This window comes from Panthera tigris, chromosome B2 (assembly GCF_018350195.1).
Source record: "Panthera tigris isolate Pti1 chromosome B2, P.tigris_Pti1_mat1.1, whole genome shotgun sequence".
In the NCBI taxonomy this organism is placed as follows: Eukaryota; Metazoa; Chordata; class Mammalia; order Carnivora; family Felidae; genus Panthera; species Panthera tigris.
The window spans coordinates 33,493,240-33,510,896 of NC_056664.1; the positions used below are offsets into that span (position 1 = coordinate 33,493,240).

General features: G+C 40.5%; 1 protein-coding gene across 5 annotated transcripts in view; it reads left to right on the top strand.

Annotated features, from left to right (window-relative positions):
* The window catches only part of ANKS1A (ankyrin repeat and sterile alpha motif domain containing 1A), a 179,071-nt gene that overhangs the window by 44,977 nt on the left and 116,437 nt on the right, over positions 1-17,657 (top strand). The gene's annotated exons all lie outside the window — the stretch shown is intronic.

Consider the following 17,657-nt stretch of genomic DNA (forward strand, 5'->3'; position numbering starts at 1 on the left):
CTGGGGAGGGGCTTGCCCCCAAAGAAGTTTTTTAAAAATCACCAGAGAGTTTTGAGTTCACAAATCTTTTATATCTAATGAAGGGAACATATGGTTTTTCTTCTTTAATATGTTAATGGGTACATCAGGTTCTCTGATGTTCAACACTCCTGACATTCCTGGTATAACTTTAGTCAGTCCTTAAAATTGACAGCTGCTCATTCTTTAAAGACATTTCAGAGATGTCACGAAGCAGCAGTTTGTGACCTGGGCTAGGAAAGCTGAAAGGGACGTGGTCTGACTTGTGTGGGGAACAGGACTGAGCACACACTGTAGGAGTCAGGAAATTAAATTGAGATCCGAGACTTCTAGGAGCTATTCTCAGTGTAGTTGTTGGGGTGGTTAGAAGTGATACCTTATTAAAAAAAAAAAAAAAAAAAAAAGAAAGAAAGAAAAAGAAAAGAAGTGATACCTTTTAGGGGTTAATAATAATAACAGCCTACAAACTGTTGGATTCTAAGTAACATTGTCCTAGTTGAGCAGTTTGGATACAGAGAGGTTTTAGCACTATGACTGCCTTTAATTTTAGGAGGTTTATTATGTCTCATTTTCTTTCAGAGTCTTTTGGGGATTCTTAGTGGTCAGGTGGAATTTCTCCAACCAATATGCAGTTAAAATATTTTGCTGTCTTTTGAGGACTAGGTCACACCTTGGTCATCTCTCATTTCCTTGAGGAATTAGGTTCCAAGGAAAAATGTTCTCTACCAGAACAACTGGTACTTAGCAGTACATGACACAGTAATTGGAGATGTGCTGTGAACAGTCAATCACAAGTGGTCAGAGCTCAAATACTCTTCGGTTTTATGGTCTAGATTTGAGGTTAGTAGCTTAAAAGAGATGTAATCTGTTGGCTTCTTGGCACTAAGACAGTTTAAATGTTTAGGTTTCATGCTCCCCACCTAAAGAGTGAGTGAGTAGGTGGCTGATCTCTACAGTTTCTTTTATCTCTGTAATATTTCGATTTGGGTAATTGCATCCAACCTCTGTTCGACTTATCCCTCAGTTGAGAACTGAAGACTGCAGGCAGGGAGTGGAAAGTTAGGATCTTGACTTGTATTTGAATTGTACCACCCGTGTTGGTTTCTGCCCCTTTTCATTCTGATGCTGATTTTTGTCTTCCCATGTTTTGGATTATACATTGTACATTGTTATTTTTGACATTAGTGTTCATTTTTAGGGAGTGTGGGATTTTTTAAAAAAAAATTTTTTTTTCAACGTTGTTTATTTATTTTTGGGACAGAGAGAGACAGAGCATGAACGGGGGAGGGGCAGAGAGAGAGGGAGACACAGAATCGGAAACAGGCTCCAGGCTCTGAGCTGTCAGCACAGAGCCCGACGCGGGGCTCGAACTCACGGACGGCGAGATCGTGACCTGGCTGAAGTCGGACGCTTAACTGACTGCGCCACCCAGGCGCCCCGGGAGTGTGGGATTTTTTTAAGAGACTTAAATAAAAATTAAAAAATTATTTATTTTAAAATTTTTTAATGTTTGTTTATTCCTGAGAGAGAGAGAGACAGACAGACAGACAGACAGACAGAGAGGGAGACACAAAATCTGAAGCAGGTTCCAGGCTCCAAGCTGTCAGCATAGAGCCTGAGGTGGGGTTCAAACTCACCAACTGCGAAATCATGACCTGAGCCGAAGTTGGACGCTTAACTGACTGAGCCACCCAGGAGCCCCTATTTATTTATTTTTTAATGTTTATTTTTGAGACAGGGGCAGAGAGAGAGGGAGACATAGAATCCGAGGCAGGCTCCAGGTTCTGAGCTGTCAGCACAGAGCCTGACATGGGGCTCAAACTCATGAGCTTTGAGATCATGACCTGAGCCAAAGTAGGCTGCTAACCAACTGAGCCACCCAGGGACCTCAGTTTTTTTAGAGAAATTTTAAATTTATAGGAAAAATTGCTCAAAAACTACAGAGTTCCTATATAGCCCTTCCTCCCCTTTACCCCCATGGTTTCCCCTATTATTATTATTATTTTTAATTTTTTAAACATTTATTTTTGAGAGAGAGAGAGCATAAGCAGGGGAGGGGCAGAGGGAGAGGAGACACAGAATCTGAGCTGTTAGCACGGAGCCTGACGCAGAGCTCGAACCCACAGACCGCAAGATCATGACCTGAGCTGAAGTTGAACGCTTAACCAACTGAGCAACCCAGGCGCCCCTGGTTTCCCCTATTATTAGCACCTTGTATGCATGGTATTAGCATCTTGACTGTGTGGTATACTTGTTATCATTGATGAACCAATATTGAAATATTAACTAAAGTCCGTTCGAGTTCACTCTGTGTTGTACAGTTTTGTGGCTTTTAACAAATGCATAATGTGTATATCCACCATCACAATATCATACAAGGTAGTTTCACTGACCTAAAAATAGCCTGTGTTTCATCTTCATTTTTCCTCCACATCCCCTGTACCCCAGGCAACCACTGATCTTTTACTGTCTTTATTGTTTTGCCTCTACTGGTTAAACCTTTGACTAATGCGGGGGGTTAGGGGTGCTGACAGTCGAAAATCTATGTATAACTTTTGCCTCCCCCAAAACTTTACCACTAATTGCCTGCAATTGACTGGAAGCCTTACTGACAACATAAACACTTGATTAACACATATTTGGTATGCTATATGTACTGTATTCTGTTAAAATGCCATAAGCTAGAGAAAAGAAAATGTTAAGGTCATAAGAGGAAATACATTTATAGTATTGTACTGTATTTATATATATAAAAAAAAAAAATCCATGCGTAAGTGGACCTGCTCTGTTCAAACCCGTGTTGTTCAAGGGTCAACTGTAGTTGGAATCTTACTATATGTAGTCTTTCCAGACTGGCTTCTTTAAGTAATACACGTGTAACTTCTTTCCCTATGTCTTTTTGTAGCTCATTTCCTTTTATCGCTGAATAATATTCTGAGGTCTAGATGTAGCACAGTTTACCCTCAAAAGGACATCTCGGTTGCTTCCAAGTTTTGGCAATTATGAATAAAGCTGCTATAAACATTCACCCGCAGGTTTTTGTGTGGACATAAATTTTCAGTTCAGTTGAGTGCTACAGATGCAATTACTGGATCATATGGTGGCCTGGATTTAGTTCCATAAGAAATTGCCAAACTGTCTTTCAAAGTGGGTGTACCATTTTGCATTCCCACCAGCAACGAATGAGCATCCTGTTGCTCCACATCCTCAACGGCATTTGGTGTTTGTGTTTCAGATCTTAGCCATTCCAGTAGGTATGTAGTGGTATTTAATTGTAGTTTAATTTGCAGTACCTTAATTCCCTAACTCAGCATGTGGTGCTGAGTATCTTTTCGTATACTGCTTTCCTATCTGTCTATCTTCTTTTGTAAGGTGTCTGTTCAGATCTTTGGCCCACTTTTAAATTGCATTGTTTTCGTATTGTTGAGTTTTAAGAGTTATTTGCATGTTTTGGATACATGTCCTTTATCAGGTACGTGTTTTGCAGAGATTTTCTCCCAGTCTGTGGCTTGTCTTTTCATTCTCTTAAGAGTGCTTTTCACAGAAGTTTTTTTATTGCAGTGCAGTCCAACTTACCAATATTTTCCTTCATGGATCATGCTTTTGGTGTTGTATCTATAGAGTCACTGCTGAGCCCAAGGTCATCTAGATTTTCTATTATCTTCTAGAAGTTTTATGGTTTTGCATTTTACATTTAGGTCAATGATCCATTTTAAGTTAATTTTTGTAAGAGCTGTAAGGTCTGTGTCTAGATTCATTTTTTGCATGTGGATGTCCAGTTGTTGCAGTACCATTTGTTTTAAAGGCCATGCTTTCTCCATTGAATTACCTTTGTTCCTTTGTCAAAGATTAATATATTTGTGGGAGATGATTTCTAGGCTCTTTGTTCTATTGATCCTATTTTTGTGTGTGTGTGTGTGTGTGTGTGTGTGTATCCCAAATACCACACTGGCTTGATAATTGCAGTTTTAGTGAGTCTAGAAGTCAGATAGTGTCAGTCCTCCAACTTTGTTCTTTTCCTTCAGTATTGTATTGGTTATTCTGGGTCTTTTGCCTTTCCGTATGAACTTTAGAATTCGTTTGTTGATAAGCACAAAATAACTTGCTGAAATTTTGATTGGGATTGTGTTGAATCTATAGGTCAACTTGGTTAAGAATTGATACCTTAGGGGCGCCTGGGTGGCTCAGTCGGTTAAGCGTCCGACTTCAGCTCAGGTCACGATCTCACGGTCTGTGAGTTCGAGCCCCACGTCGGGCTCTGGGCTGATGGCTCAGAGCCTGGAGCCTGCTTCCGATTCTGTGTCTCCCTCTCTCTCTGCCCCTCCCCCGTTCATGCTCTGTCTCTCTCTGTCTCAAAAATAAATAAATGTTTAAAAAAAAAAAAAGAATTGATATCTTAAATAATATTGAATCTTCCCATTCATGAACATAGAATGCCTCTATATTTAGATCTTTGATTTCTTTTATCAGAGTTTTGTAGTTTTTCTCATATAGATCTCATTCCTATTTTGCTAGATCCATACTAAAGTATTTCATTTTGGGGTGCTAATTAATGTAAATGATGGTGTTTTTAATTTCAAATTTCCAATTGTTCATTACTGGTATATACTAGTATATAGAAAAGCAATTGACTTTTGTATACTAACTTCCTGTCCTGCAACCTTGCTATAATTATTTTTAGGAGGACTTTTTTGTTGATTGTTCAGGACTTTCCATATTATCTATTTTATTTATTCCTTCCTTATTTGAATACTTTTTTTTTTTTAAGTAATCTCTGTCCCCAGTTTGGGTCTCGAACTCATGACCCCGAGATAAAGAATTGCATGCTCCTCCAGCTGAGCCAGTCAGGTGCCCCCCAATCTGAAAACTTTTTATTTCCTTTTCTCATGGCATTAGCTAGGACTTCCAGTATAACATTGAATTAGAGCGATGGTCGGGGGCCATCCTTGTCTTTTTCTTGATCTTAGGGGAAAGCATCTAGTTTCTTGTCATTAAGTATGATGTTAGCTACAGGTATATTTGTAGATATTCTTTATCAAATTGAGGAAGCTCCTCTTCATTCCTAGTTTTCTGAGAATTTTTACCATGAATGGGTGTTGGATTTTTGTGAAATGCTTTTTTCTGCATATATTGGTGGGATCATATGATTTTTTTGCTTTAGCTTGTTGACACGATAGGTGACATTAATTAGTTTTCAAATGTCGAAACAGTCTTGTATACCTGGAATAAATCCCACTTAGTCATGGTGTATAATTCTTTTTGTGTATTGTTACATTTGATTTAATAGTCCTTTCTCAAAGATTTTTGCATCTGGGTTATGAGAAATATTGGTCTGTAATTTTCCTTTCTTATAATGTCTTTGGTCTGGTTTTGGTATTAGGGTGGTGCTGGCCTCCTAGAATGAGTTAGGAGGTGTTCCCTTTGCTTGTCTTTTCTGGAGGAGATCGCAGAGAATTGGTATCATTTCTTCCTTAAATGTTTGGTAGAATTCACCAGTGAAACCATCTGGGCCTGGTGCCTTGTGTTTTGTAAGGTTATTAATTTTTGTGTCAGTCTCTTTAATAGATATAAGTCCATTCAGATGATCTATTTTTTCTTGTGTGAGTTTTGGTAAGAATTGGTCCGTTTCATGTAAATTATCAAATTTGTGGGTATAGAGTTGTTCATAATATTCTTTTATTATCCTATTAAAGTCCATGGATCAGTAGTGATGACTCCTCTTTCATTTTTTTAATGTTTATTTATTTAAGAGAGAGAGAGAGAGAACGTGCGTGCGAGCACGCGAGTGAGTGGGGGAAGGGCAGAGAGAGAGGAAGAGAGGGAGAATCCCAAGCAGGTTCCTTGCTGATGGAGCCTGACACGGGGCTGAATCTAACGAACCATGAAATCATGACCTGAGCCAAAAGTCAAGAGTCAGATGCTTAACCGAGTGAGCCATCCAGGTGCTCCACTCTTCTTTGATTTTTGATATTAGTAATTTGTGTCTTCTCTTTCTTCTTGGTTAGCCTGGCTAGACATTTATCAATTTTATTGATCTTTTCAAAGAACCAGTTGGGAGTGTGGGATTTTTAGTTCATATTATAGTTCAGAGCCATAATAAGCCTTGCTTTGACTCAATCTCTAAATTTTTGCCAGTAATTGCTATATACATGTGTGCACAAAGGCATAAGTATTAGGATCTAATACAGAAATATCAGAACTTTTTTTTTAGAGTCCATAGACTTTCACTAGTAAAACTAAGGCTTTCATTATTAATAGAATGGTGGATCAGGGAGAAGAATTTTGCATGCTGGCTTCCTATGCTAGCTGTGTGTCCTTGGGCAAGTGGCATCACCTCTCTTTAGTTTTATGTACTTTTTTGTGAGCATGTTAAAATTTGTGAAATGGGAGTTCTTATTTTACTGGTTAGAGCTCTAACATAGGTGTTTAATATGGTACCTAGTACCTAGTAGACTCTATTGCAGCCATTATATTTCCAAAAGACAACATCTATTAGACTCATTAAAGGTACATAATCATATGGGTTTCTTCATACTCTAGGCCTTTGGGAGATGATAGGGCTTTCCTCTTAGTCACTGATATATGGAGGTATATTTCTTCCCATATAGAGTTTTTGTTGTAAATGGCTGCCTCTTGCACATTTATAATCTGAGAAGGAAAAAGCTGTTGGTGGGAAAGCCTTCCAGTTTGGGAAACTATTTCTTTGATAACTTTCAAGGTCAAGTCTCTTATTTCTCATTTGGTAGATACTACACACAGCATGCCCTTGCTTTTTCAGTCAGGTGTTCTTTCAGGGTTTTCGGTCATCCAGAGTGAGTGCTTATTTTTGGACAGACTCCAAGGACAGGGTAGTAGGTGCTTTTTGGGAACTTTAGAAAAGGTATTTGGCAAATAGCATAGATTTGAGAGGCTGATTAAATACAGATCTTGGTAGAGTTCTTGAGGCAGGCTCTAGAATTAAACAAGATTTAAAACGTATCACAAATAGCAAAAAAAATGAGGAACCCTGGACTTAGTTAAAGCCAAAAGTTTTTGTTGTGTTATTGTTTTGTTTTTTAAAATTTTCCAAAGCAATGTGCCTTGTTCAGCTGTTTTCACCAACAGAAGTTGCAACTAAGTGGCTACGGTGCTTACTAAATTATGGGGAAATGACTTTAAAATTAGTTCAAACAGAAAAGCTTGACACGGCAAAATTCAGTCTGTATAACCTGTAAGTATATGTTTTAAGAAATAATTGCCCTGTTTTCTTTAAGAATAGAATGTGCTTTTTAGAAAGGAAATGCTCTGCTTGGGGAAGTTACCTTGGCTCCATAGAACGAAAGGAGAGAGGAGGTTAGTAGTAAAATGATTCCACAAAGGGGGTGGTTACTTGTATCCTGACTCTTTTGGTCAGGGTGAATGGTGGCACTTGAATAAGAAGTCTTTGCCATGGACTAGATGCCAGGTAGGCCCGAGAGTGGGAGATTACTTGTTGCGCATCAGCCCCGTCAGGATGCTCTGGCTTCCTTTGCAAACCTCATGGACTGAACCCCACCTCCTTTCCTTTCCCCTGACCTCACAGTACCAGACCATTCCTCACACTGAGATTACCCATTAGCAAAATGACTCTGAGCCTTAACAATGAGGGCATTTATCTGTTTGTGGCGCCGGATGTTCAAGCCTCTTGATAGGTCACTTCATGAAGAGAAGAAGTAAAGGGAGAAGGGCAGGGGAGGTGATGAAAGGAGAGAGCTGAGGACAAGTGTCATATGAGGAAGGAAGGAAGGTAGGTTTATCCTGGCCAGTGTTGTAGTAAAAAGAACATTTCATAGGAAGACACAAGGCTTCGGTTCCAGTCTGGTTCAGCTGTTCACTAGCTATCTCTTCTCCTCAGTATGGCTTAGTTTCCTCATCTCTCAAGTAAAGGTTTCGGAAATGATGGTTTTAGGCACTGGAGAACGAGAGAGGAATAAAACAAGGCCCTTGCCCTTGAAGAGTTTGTTTTTTTGATGAAGGAAATAAAGCAAATAAAAAAAAAGAGTATTGTAATGTAAGCAAATTAAAAAAAAAAAAAAACAACAACCAGAGTATTGTAATGCTGTAAGTAGAGGACTATAAAGAAAAGATGTGGATAAAGTTAATACCACCTGAAAAGCAGGGTGGCATTTGATTGGGGCTTTGAAGGATGTTTGAGATTTCACAGAGATTAAAATAGGATGAAACAGAGAGAATACCAAGTACAAAGACAGGAGGCACATGTCTGGTGCCCAGGGTGTGTACGAGAGTGTGGAGGGTAGTGGAGCCAGAAAGGTAACTGGGATAGCTTGGGAAGATTCTTACTGCATGGCAGAGGCAGGAAGTTTTTCCTATAGGCAAGAGTTACCCAAAGCTCTTTGGAAGGTATACCCGCTTGTATATGTATTTTAGAAAGTTAATAGTGACAACGTTATAGAGAGTGTTTTTTGTCTTTTGTCGATGAAGGAAGAGACTTAAGGTAATCAAGATAATCTTGGAGGTTATTTCAGAAGTAGGGCAGTGACTTTGGAAATGGAGAGAAAGAGACAAATTTGTGAACTGTTTTAGGATGTAGAATATCTGGGATTTGGTAACCCCCTGTTGACTTACTCACCTCCCTTAACCTCACCATCACTTAAACTAAAGGTACATACCCATTATGTGCAATTCCTACAACATCTTCTAAAATGCACTAGACTTTGAAATCACTGACCCATCTGGTCCCCTCCCCTGGGGACTGGTACTGCCCTCATTCAAGCAAGCTTGTTCTTAGCGTCTGTAATTGAAGAGCTCCATTCAGAAGCAAATGGGAATAATTGATTTTCATCCTCCAGAGGCTGGAAAAATCAAAGACCACAAGAGGTTTTTTAAAAAGGAGACCAAATCCAGAAATAAATTTTGTCCATACTCCTTCTTAAGAGCTCTCATAAACGGGGGCGCCTGGGTGGCTCAGTCGGTTGAGTGTCTGACTTCGGCTCGGCTCAGGTCATGGTCTCGCGGTTTATGAGTTCAAGCCCCACATGCGGCTCGTTGCTATTGGCGCAGAGCCTGCTTTGAATCCTCTGTCCCCCACTCTGTGCCCCTCCCCCGCTTGCAGGCATGTGCATGTTCTCTCTTCCAAAAATAAATAAACATTAAAAAAAAAAAAGAATCTCATAAATGGAAGCCCGTGTTCCTGGGTTAGATCTGGCTTCACTTAAAAAAAAAAGAAAAAAGTAGATGTGTCTGTTATAAAAGTTGTTCTGACTGTTGTTAAAACAGTAAGGAAGACTTTAAGACCACTGCAAGGGGAGAGAGATGAGGCTCACCTCCAAATACAACAAGGACAAGTGGGGGTTTATAACCAAGGAGCATGGTGAGGGCTTCGGGGATGAAAAATTAAGAGGAGACAACAGAGTAGGGGGATTCTTGCTGAACTGACCAAACAGGATTTTCATTAAAGGCAGGCCAAGGACTTAGACACCAAAGGTGGGGGATGAAGAACTTTATCAGATGGGGGGGGGGGGGGGGACGGGGGGACGTGCGGTTCTTGCTAAACCTACTTAACAGGATTCTTGTTAAAACTTGGCTGCGCAGGCCAAAGATGGAATGGGGACCACCAGGCATAATTGAAAGAGTGCTCATGGGGCGCCTGGGCGGCTCAGTCCGTTGAGAGTCTGACTCTTGATTTTAGCTTAGGTCATGATCCCAGGGTCGTGGGATTGAGCCCTGCATTGGGTTCTGCGCTGAGCATGGAGTCTGCATAAGATTCTTTGTCTCTTCCTCTGCCGCTCTCCCCTGTTTGTGCGCATGTGTGTGTGTTCTCTCTCTCTCTCTCTCTCTGTAAAATTACAAAATAAAATAAGATAGAATGACTATTAAAAAAAAGAAAAAAGAGTGCTCAGAGGAACCTGAGTAAAGTTTAGTCAAGGAGAGTGTCTTTGTCAGTGTGTGTGTGTGTGTGTGTGTGTGTGTGTGTGTATTTGTGTTTTATTACTAAAGTAATGCGTGCCTCACCCCCAGAACTCGTCAGTCTTAACAGTTTGGTATGTAGCCTTCCATATATGAGTATAGGCTTAGAAAAATACACCATTGTAACCGAAATGAGATCATACTCTACATCCTGTTATACAGGTGCATTTTCTACTTAATATATCTTGCATGTTTCTTCATGTCAGCACGTCTATACTGACTGTTTTCATTGTTTGGAATGCCTTGCCTCACTTTAGATATTGATACCAAGCCGTTATATTTTAGATTCCAGTTTACAGTTTTCACATACATTAATTATCCCATTTATTCCATAAAATAGCCATCTCAAGGTTAGAGATAGGGCAAGTGACATCTCCACTTTACGTAGACGTTAGGTGATTTACTGGAGAGTTTGTAGCTAATACGTGGCAAGTCCAGGATTTACGCATTTGGTCAGTTGCATGTGTGAACAAATTGGGATCCTTGACATTCAAGCCTCCACTATTAGCCACATTCACGATACTAATTTTGTCTGTGGTGCTTGGGGCATTTAGGAAATATATGTGAGGTTTGTAGGAACTGAAATCTGATAATAAATTTTATTTGAGGTGTTCATCCCTTTTGCATATATTATTTCTATATTGAACTTGTCATTTTAATTTGCTTAAAACAACAAAATAATCATGTTGAATACCTTAAGATTAATGAATTTAGTTAATTTGTATCTTTCATTATAATGTCAATACTTTCAATAGTTACCTTAAGTAATGAAGTTTGTCACTAATTGGATTTCTGGAAATGTTAATGGGAGTCTTTCAGTTAACTACTTCTACTCCTATCCCTCTGGGACCCATTTCCCAGCTAGAACATAGTGCCTCTCTCTCAGTCGTCTTTATTGGTTTCCTATGACCTTGGGAAGAAAGAAAAAGAGCAAGACAGAATGAACAAGGAGTGGGGAATGTGAAACAGGGCGGAAATGAGAGAAGATGAGCTATGGGGGAGTCCTCTTATTCAGGAATGAGAAAAACAGTAAGGAGAGAGTGTGTTTCAAGAAGTTGTATATAGCACATTGGTTGAGATTTTGGAGTTAAAACCCAGTGTCGCTCATTCCCAGCTCTATACCCCTGGGTAAATTATTTACCTGTGTACTTGTCAGTTTCTTGGGTTCCCTTTTAGGGTTCTGGTGAGAAGTGATCAGTGGGTTTTTTAATCCACTTTAATTAAAGTATACTTAGCTCATGGTAAACATTTTTTTTTAATGTTTATTTATTCTGAGAGAGAGAGAGAGAGAGAGAGAGAGAGAGCGAGCAGGTAATCAGGGGAGGGGGCGGAGATGGAGAGAGAATCCCAAGCAGGCTCCATGCTCAGTGCAGAGCCAGAGCCCAACACTGGGCTCAATCCCACGACCCTGAGATCATGACCTGAGCCAAAATTGAGAGTCACACGCTCAACCAGCTGAGCCACACAGGTGCCCTAGTAAACATTTAATGTTAGCTGTTATTTCCAGGCCTTTTAGAGTCAAAATTCCAAGAAAGGGGTCTCAAAGTCTGGATTTATGGTTTCCCTAAGGCGAAGGCATCTTTGTCTGCAAACGTGACTGAGGAAGGTACCTGGCCTTCCTCCCTCAGCCCAGTTAAACCTCTGGACTTTGACAAGCCAGGGAGCACATCATTCTTATAAGCACTTCTTCACACACACACACACACACACACACACACACACACACACTCACACACTAAACAAGAGAAGAAACAGTGTTTTTTCTTTCTAGGGTAACATGTCATCTTAGGGTGGAATGAGTGTGCACGTATATTTAGTAAAATTTGTGCAGTGTTTTTTTTACCCAAGAAATAACTTGGCAAAGGATATTTGAGTTCTCTAATCTAAAAATTACCATACCTTTCTTTGAGTAGCTAGGCTCCCTCATTACTTTAGGTGTAGATTTCTCTTACTCTTTGAGCTTTCAGCGTGTGCCAGGTACAGCTCTTTCTTGGCAGTGAGCATACAGTGGTAAACATGGTTGTTTGTATTCTAGTGAGAAAGACTCAAATAGTGGCAGATACAGAACTCTAAAGTGAAACATTGTAATGAAGGCAAAGTAAAAGAAGCTCTCTAAGTAGCTCATGAAGAGCCAGTTGCTTGGCCTGCAAACGAAAGGAAGACGTTCCGGAGGAGGAGAGCTTTGCTCAAGCTGATCGGAATTGAAGAGGTAAATTGGAAATGGGGGTTGGGAAGAGGCAGGAAGGAGCCTAGTCTTCTAGGAAAGAGACCCTGGGTGAAGAATGCAGAAAACTGGGAAGTGTCTGCTTTTACATCACCTTGGCTGCAGTGTGATCTCACATTCTGCCTGCTGTTTACAAAGCCCTTTCATCCCTTTTCTTGCTAATGGAAATGCCATTCATCCAGGCCTTCCTCCGTGTTCCCTTAGCTTTTGCACAGTTCTTTTATAGCACATATGAAACTGCATTATAATTTTTTGTTTCTGTGTCTCTGAAGTTATTCAGAGCAGAGCTTGGTCTTATTTATTGTAAGGTACTAGAGTAGAACAGTGGCCTCTTCCTTTCTTCTCTCTGGGTGCCTGGTACTGTGTAACTGCCACTTGGGAAGGTGGCATGAGACAAGCACAGTCCCTGCTGTCGTGGAGCATGCAGTGTGACAACTGTTTGTTTTGCTCGACGAGTGCATGCATTGAATGACTCACTAAAGTCGAATCAGAATCTTGAACTCTGGAGGTCATTTTCATGCAGTTCAGCAGTTCTGTGCCTTTTGTTTGTTTTTTTTTTTGTTTTTTTTTTGTTTTTTTTTTTGTTTTTTTTACAGCTGTAGAACAGAAACAGTGTTAAGAAGCCATGCCAAGGTAAATTGAATTGAATAAAAGATAAGGGCCCCCGAAGTAATAGTGTAAACCATGGGGGAAATATGGCTTATGAAAACTTGATTTCTACATCAACCCTCATGAATATATTCTAGCAGCAGAGTACTCCTGTAGTGACTTTCACTTCATGGCAGCGTTCCTCCTAGGTTGTCATGTCCATGTCCGTAGTGAAACAACAGTTTCACTGTGTGCTCCCCATGCTGCTGTTCACATTCCCCTCCCTGCTGTAGGCCTTGGTGGGGACGCAGTGCCAGGCTTGCCTCAGATAGCAATGACCTTGAACATTCATAGTCATTCAGTGAATGTACTGGGTTTCACAGTTTCCCTGTTCTCCAACAACTTGTGGACTTACGTGTGTGTGGTATTGGGTGTGTTCGTTCCAGTTACCGACTAGAAACAGAAGGGCCTAGAATAGGATGCTGTAGACAGCAACGCTGGATGTAACCAATATGTCTATTCTGAAACCATTGTCCTTGGCAGAAGGCAGGGGAGCCCTCTTTGTTGGCTTTGAGGAACAAGGAGGCCATCCTTCCGAGTTCATTGTGTGAGTTGTGTCACCTGTGAAGTTAAAATGGAGCATTGCCTTTCTGCTCGTGTTTCCCTCTCATGATGGAATAAACCCTTCAAAGTCACTGCCTCTCATCATGCTTGAAACACAAACACATGGCCACAAAAAGCCAAGGTTACCAAAATTATACATTTCATAGTTGACAGGGACTCATCCAGCCTGTCATGTAGTGTCACAATCGTTTCTGACATTCTTCCCAGAAGGAACCTGAGTTCCTTTCTGAGAAAGCGAACGTTTCCAGCTTTTAGCTCTCTGTAGGTATTTCATCCATATTTCAGATTATTATGCTTTATGCTGTTGTTTCTTGTTTTTTTTTTTTTTTTTTAAGTTTTAGCCATCCTCTATCAGTCTGTTATGAAGAGTTTTTAGCTTTCTTGTCCTCTGTCAATCCACTACCTCTTCCTTCATCCTTCAGATCACAATTTTTAGTTACATCAGTACCTAATGTTTATGTTTGTATTATTTTGGCGGCCAGTAGTATTCACCTACTAACCCAATTAATATACTAAAATCTTTTTTTTTTTCTTATACGGTTCATTAACTGCCTCTCTTGTTGGTTTTCAGAGTTTCCTCTGCCCAGCTGACTCTTAATTTCCAAACTACAACCATGCTTTTTAAATCCTTTAATGTTACTTTCCACATCCCAGGCAGACCCATCAGTTGGTCTTGTCAGTTTCATTTTCTCCCACAGACACGCCCCTGGAGCCCTGTGTCCTCCAGCCGCACTCAAGGCTTGCTGCTTGGCTGATTCCCTTTCCCTTTTTTTGGCCCTGTTTCCTGGATGCCTATCTCCCTCTTCTTGGTTTGCTCATTTATTTGGTAGAGCATATCCTCCAGTCACTTCCTGATAAAAGGGTGTGTGGGAGGTAAAATTTGAGACCCTGCATGTCTAAAAATATCTTTATTCTCTTTTCATACTTGACTGATAATTTGTCTGCTATAGAATCTTTGGTGGGAAATCATTTTGCCTCAGAATTTTGAGAGCATTGCTCTTTTGTCTTACAGCTTCCAGAGATGCTATTGAAAATTCTGATGCCACTCAGTCCTTTATATGCAAACTGGTTTTTGTCTCTGGAAAATGTGTTCTCTTTATCCCATGACTTCTGAAATGTATTCTGAAATTTCAGTGTGCCTTGGGGATGGGTCTTTTTAAAAATTGTTCATTGTTCTGAACATAGGATGGACTCTTTCAACTGGAGGTTCAAATCCTTCAGTTCTAGGAAAATCTCTTAAATAGTTTCTTTGATAATATTCTCCTCTCTGCTTTCTCTCTTTTCTCTGGAACTCTTGGTCCTCTAATTTTCTTATCCTTTCTCTTGTATTTCCCATCTTTTTCCTTGGTTACACTTTATATGAGATTTACTCAAATTTATGTTCTAGCTCTTTAATTATGTTTTTATTTCTACTATCACTTTTTAATTTCCAAAAACTTTTCACTAATTGTTGCAGGTTTTTTTTCCTAATCCTGTTTTTGTGTGATCATAGTTTGTTATTGTTGTTTTGGGTTGAGATTTTATTTGGTTTTCAGTTTCTGTTCCTTTGAGTCCCTTTATTCGGTTTGTTTTGTGCTGTGTCGTTTCATGTTGAACACCTTCCTCGATCAAATGTGTGCTCGTCTTTGGTTGTCATTTTCAATTAAGAGCAAGACACTAAGAAGCAAATTGGATGGTCTGTATAGAGGTGGGAAGAACTTGGCAAGGATGGGTTTTATATCATAGGATGATTGCGCAGGAACCTACCTGGTTTGATGGGGAATCCCCAAAAGTCTGCATCTATTGAACTTTTCTGTGGAATCATTTGGTTTCTGCAGGAAAGAATCTTCCAACCTTCTATTTGGGGGTTGGGGGTGGGGCTGCCAGCATTCTGGGAGCAGAGCTGAGATCCCGTCCTTCAGGATGTAAACTTCCTTTTAGGGCTTCTGTTTTCAGTACAGTGCTTCTCTCTGCCTTTTATTGTTCCTGAGGTTCCCCCAGTCTGGAGCCTGTCCAGCTTCTTCACAGAATAGATATACCTTCTCCTGCCTGGGTACAGGTGTAATCGTCTACTGGCTGCCCTGGATGTGACTAGAGATTTGGTGGTCTGATGCCTCTTTATAAACAGAATTTGTATCAAGTTCTTGTTTGCAACCCCTCCTTATCCCTAGCCTCGTGTGCCACCTGATACCTCTAATCCCTGAGCCTTCCCAGGGTGTGTATGTGTGAAGGCAGAAAAGGCATCTCTTTTTATGGCCATGGGATTCACTTTCTCAGTTCTGCTAACTTACCTACTTTTCATCTTCCAAAAAATGTTCATATTTATGTTTACTGTTCTCTTTCTCCTGTTTGTATTCACTTGCATTTTGATAGGGATCAGGAATGAGCAGAAGTAAAACACATGTTCAGTTTTTCCCAGTTAACTTGATTTTAGGGGGGTTTGCACTGTTTTGGATGGTTTTGTGTCTAATTGTTTTATGTTGGTAAGTTTTGTCTTTCTCCGAAGATCACAAGCTTCTTTGGCAACGGGGATGGTTTCATGGGCTCCTTGTTATCTCTTCTTTTAAACCTCAACAGTTAAATATGTAGAAAGCATTTTAGTAAGGATGTGTCAAATTTGTTTGAGTAAGATGAAATCTTTTTAAAATTAGACTGACTTTGGATAGTGCTTCCTTGTGTTGGAAAACTGCCAGCCCTTGCTGAAGTTCAACGATAAATCTGCCTTTGCAAGGATAACTAAAAGAGAAAAACAGTGAAGGCCTTTGGCAAAAAAAGGCTGAGACAAACTGTTGTTTACACCTTAATGATTTAATAAAATTGGTTGGAAGATTGCTCAGAACCTCTCTTACCCTTCATGTTCATTGCCATTGCTCTCTCTTTATAGTCAGTGATGGAGAAGGCCCTTTCCTGACTTGGTGCTGCTCTGAGAGTCTTTGACCTCCTGAGAATTAATACAGGAGGAGACCCATATAGCCCAAAGTTGTTTTCTCTCAACAGTCAAGTTCAAGATCCTGGAGAAACTAAAAAAAAACATGCAGTAGCAGTCAGAGGTGGGATTTTGTTTCAGTGCCACATTAATTAGCTGTATGATAAGCAGTAAATCATCTGAAATTCAGTTTTCTTACCTATAAGACGAAAACAATAATATGTACTTTTCTACTCCATAAATATGGTTGTAAGGGTCAAATATGGGGAACATGCATGTAAACACTTGAAAATTATCATTTTAAACTGACCATGTAACCACGGTATTCCGGACCCTGCTACCCACCTACTGACTGGACATCTATCTGCATGGGGGAGTCCAAATTCGTTTCAGCCTTAACTAAACCAAAACAAAACTTTCTCCCCTTTCCCTCGTTTTCTCCTCTACCTCACAACATCCCATTCACAAAGCAGAGCAGCCCTGGTTTTCCCCCTGAATTTACTCTCATTGTGTATTGAATTTTTCGCTTCTCACTCACCCTGTGCCCCTACCCTGATTTAGTCACCAGATCCTTTCTGTTTTCTCTTGAATCTATCCTTTTCTCTCTGTCTTTACGACTGCCTTCATTCAGGTCCTCACTGCATGCTTGAATTGCTGATTTCCAGCCGGGCTCCGTGGACCTAGTCACACACCACTTCCACTCCATCATCTACACAACTGCCTGGCAAAGTGATGTTCCCCCCCCCCCCAATTCTGAAATATATCAGGCCCTCGCAACAGCATGATGAATAGCAAATTAGCCATCTACGTTCCCATCTCCCAGCTGTCAACAGAAGGATTTCTCTAAAACCTACATCTGATTACCCCCCACTCAGAGTTTGGTAGTTTCCAAGACCCTTCATAGTTTGGCTCGGCCCACCTCTCCATGCTCGCAGCCACCATTCTTTCACTTTGGAGCTCCAGCCACTCACAGTACGTGCATTGGCCGTTTGCTGGGACTACTTGCAAGACCTTGAGTTTGGGTGTTGCCTCTTTGTTTCTTCTGTCCGGCTGATTCCTTCTAAGCTTTAAGGCTCTGCTCAAGTATCTCCTCTTCTGCAAAACCACCCTTATTTCCATTTCCCTATAAGCTACCCTTGGCATACTTCCTTCTCAGAATGTCACACACTGTTCTGTTGTCATTTGTTTACTTGCCTGACTTCCCCACTGTAGGGTGGAGACTGTGTAGCACCATGGTATATGGAAGGTAGTGCATAAACGTTAATTGAATCGAACTGGATTGGACACTCTGCCGGCCCACTGAGATGCCTGCCGTTGCTTGTCTGTCTGAAGGAAGCAGTTAAGTGGCTGGAC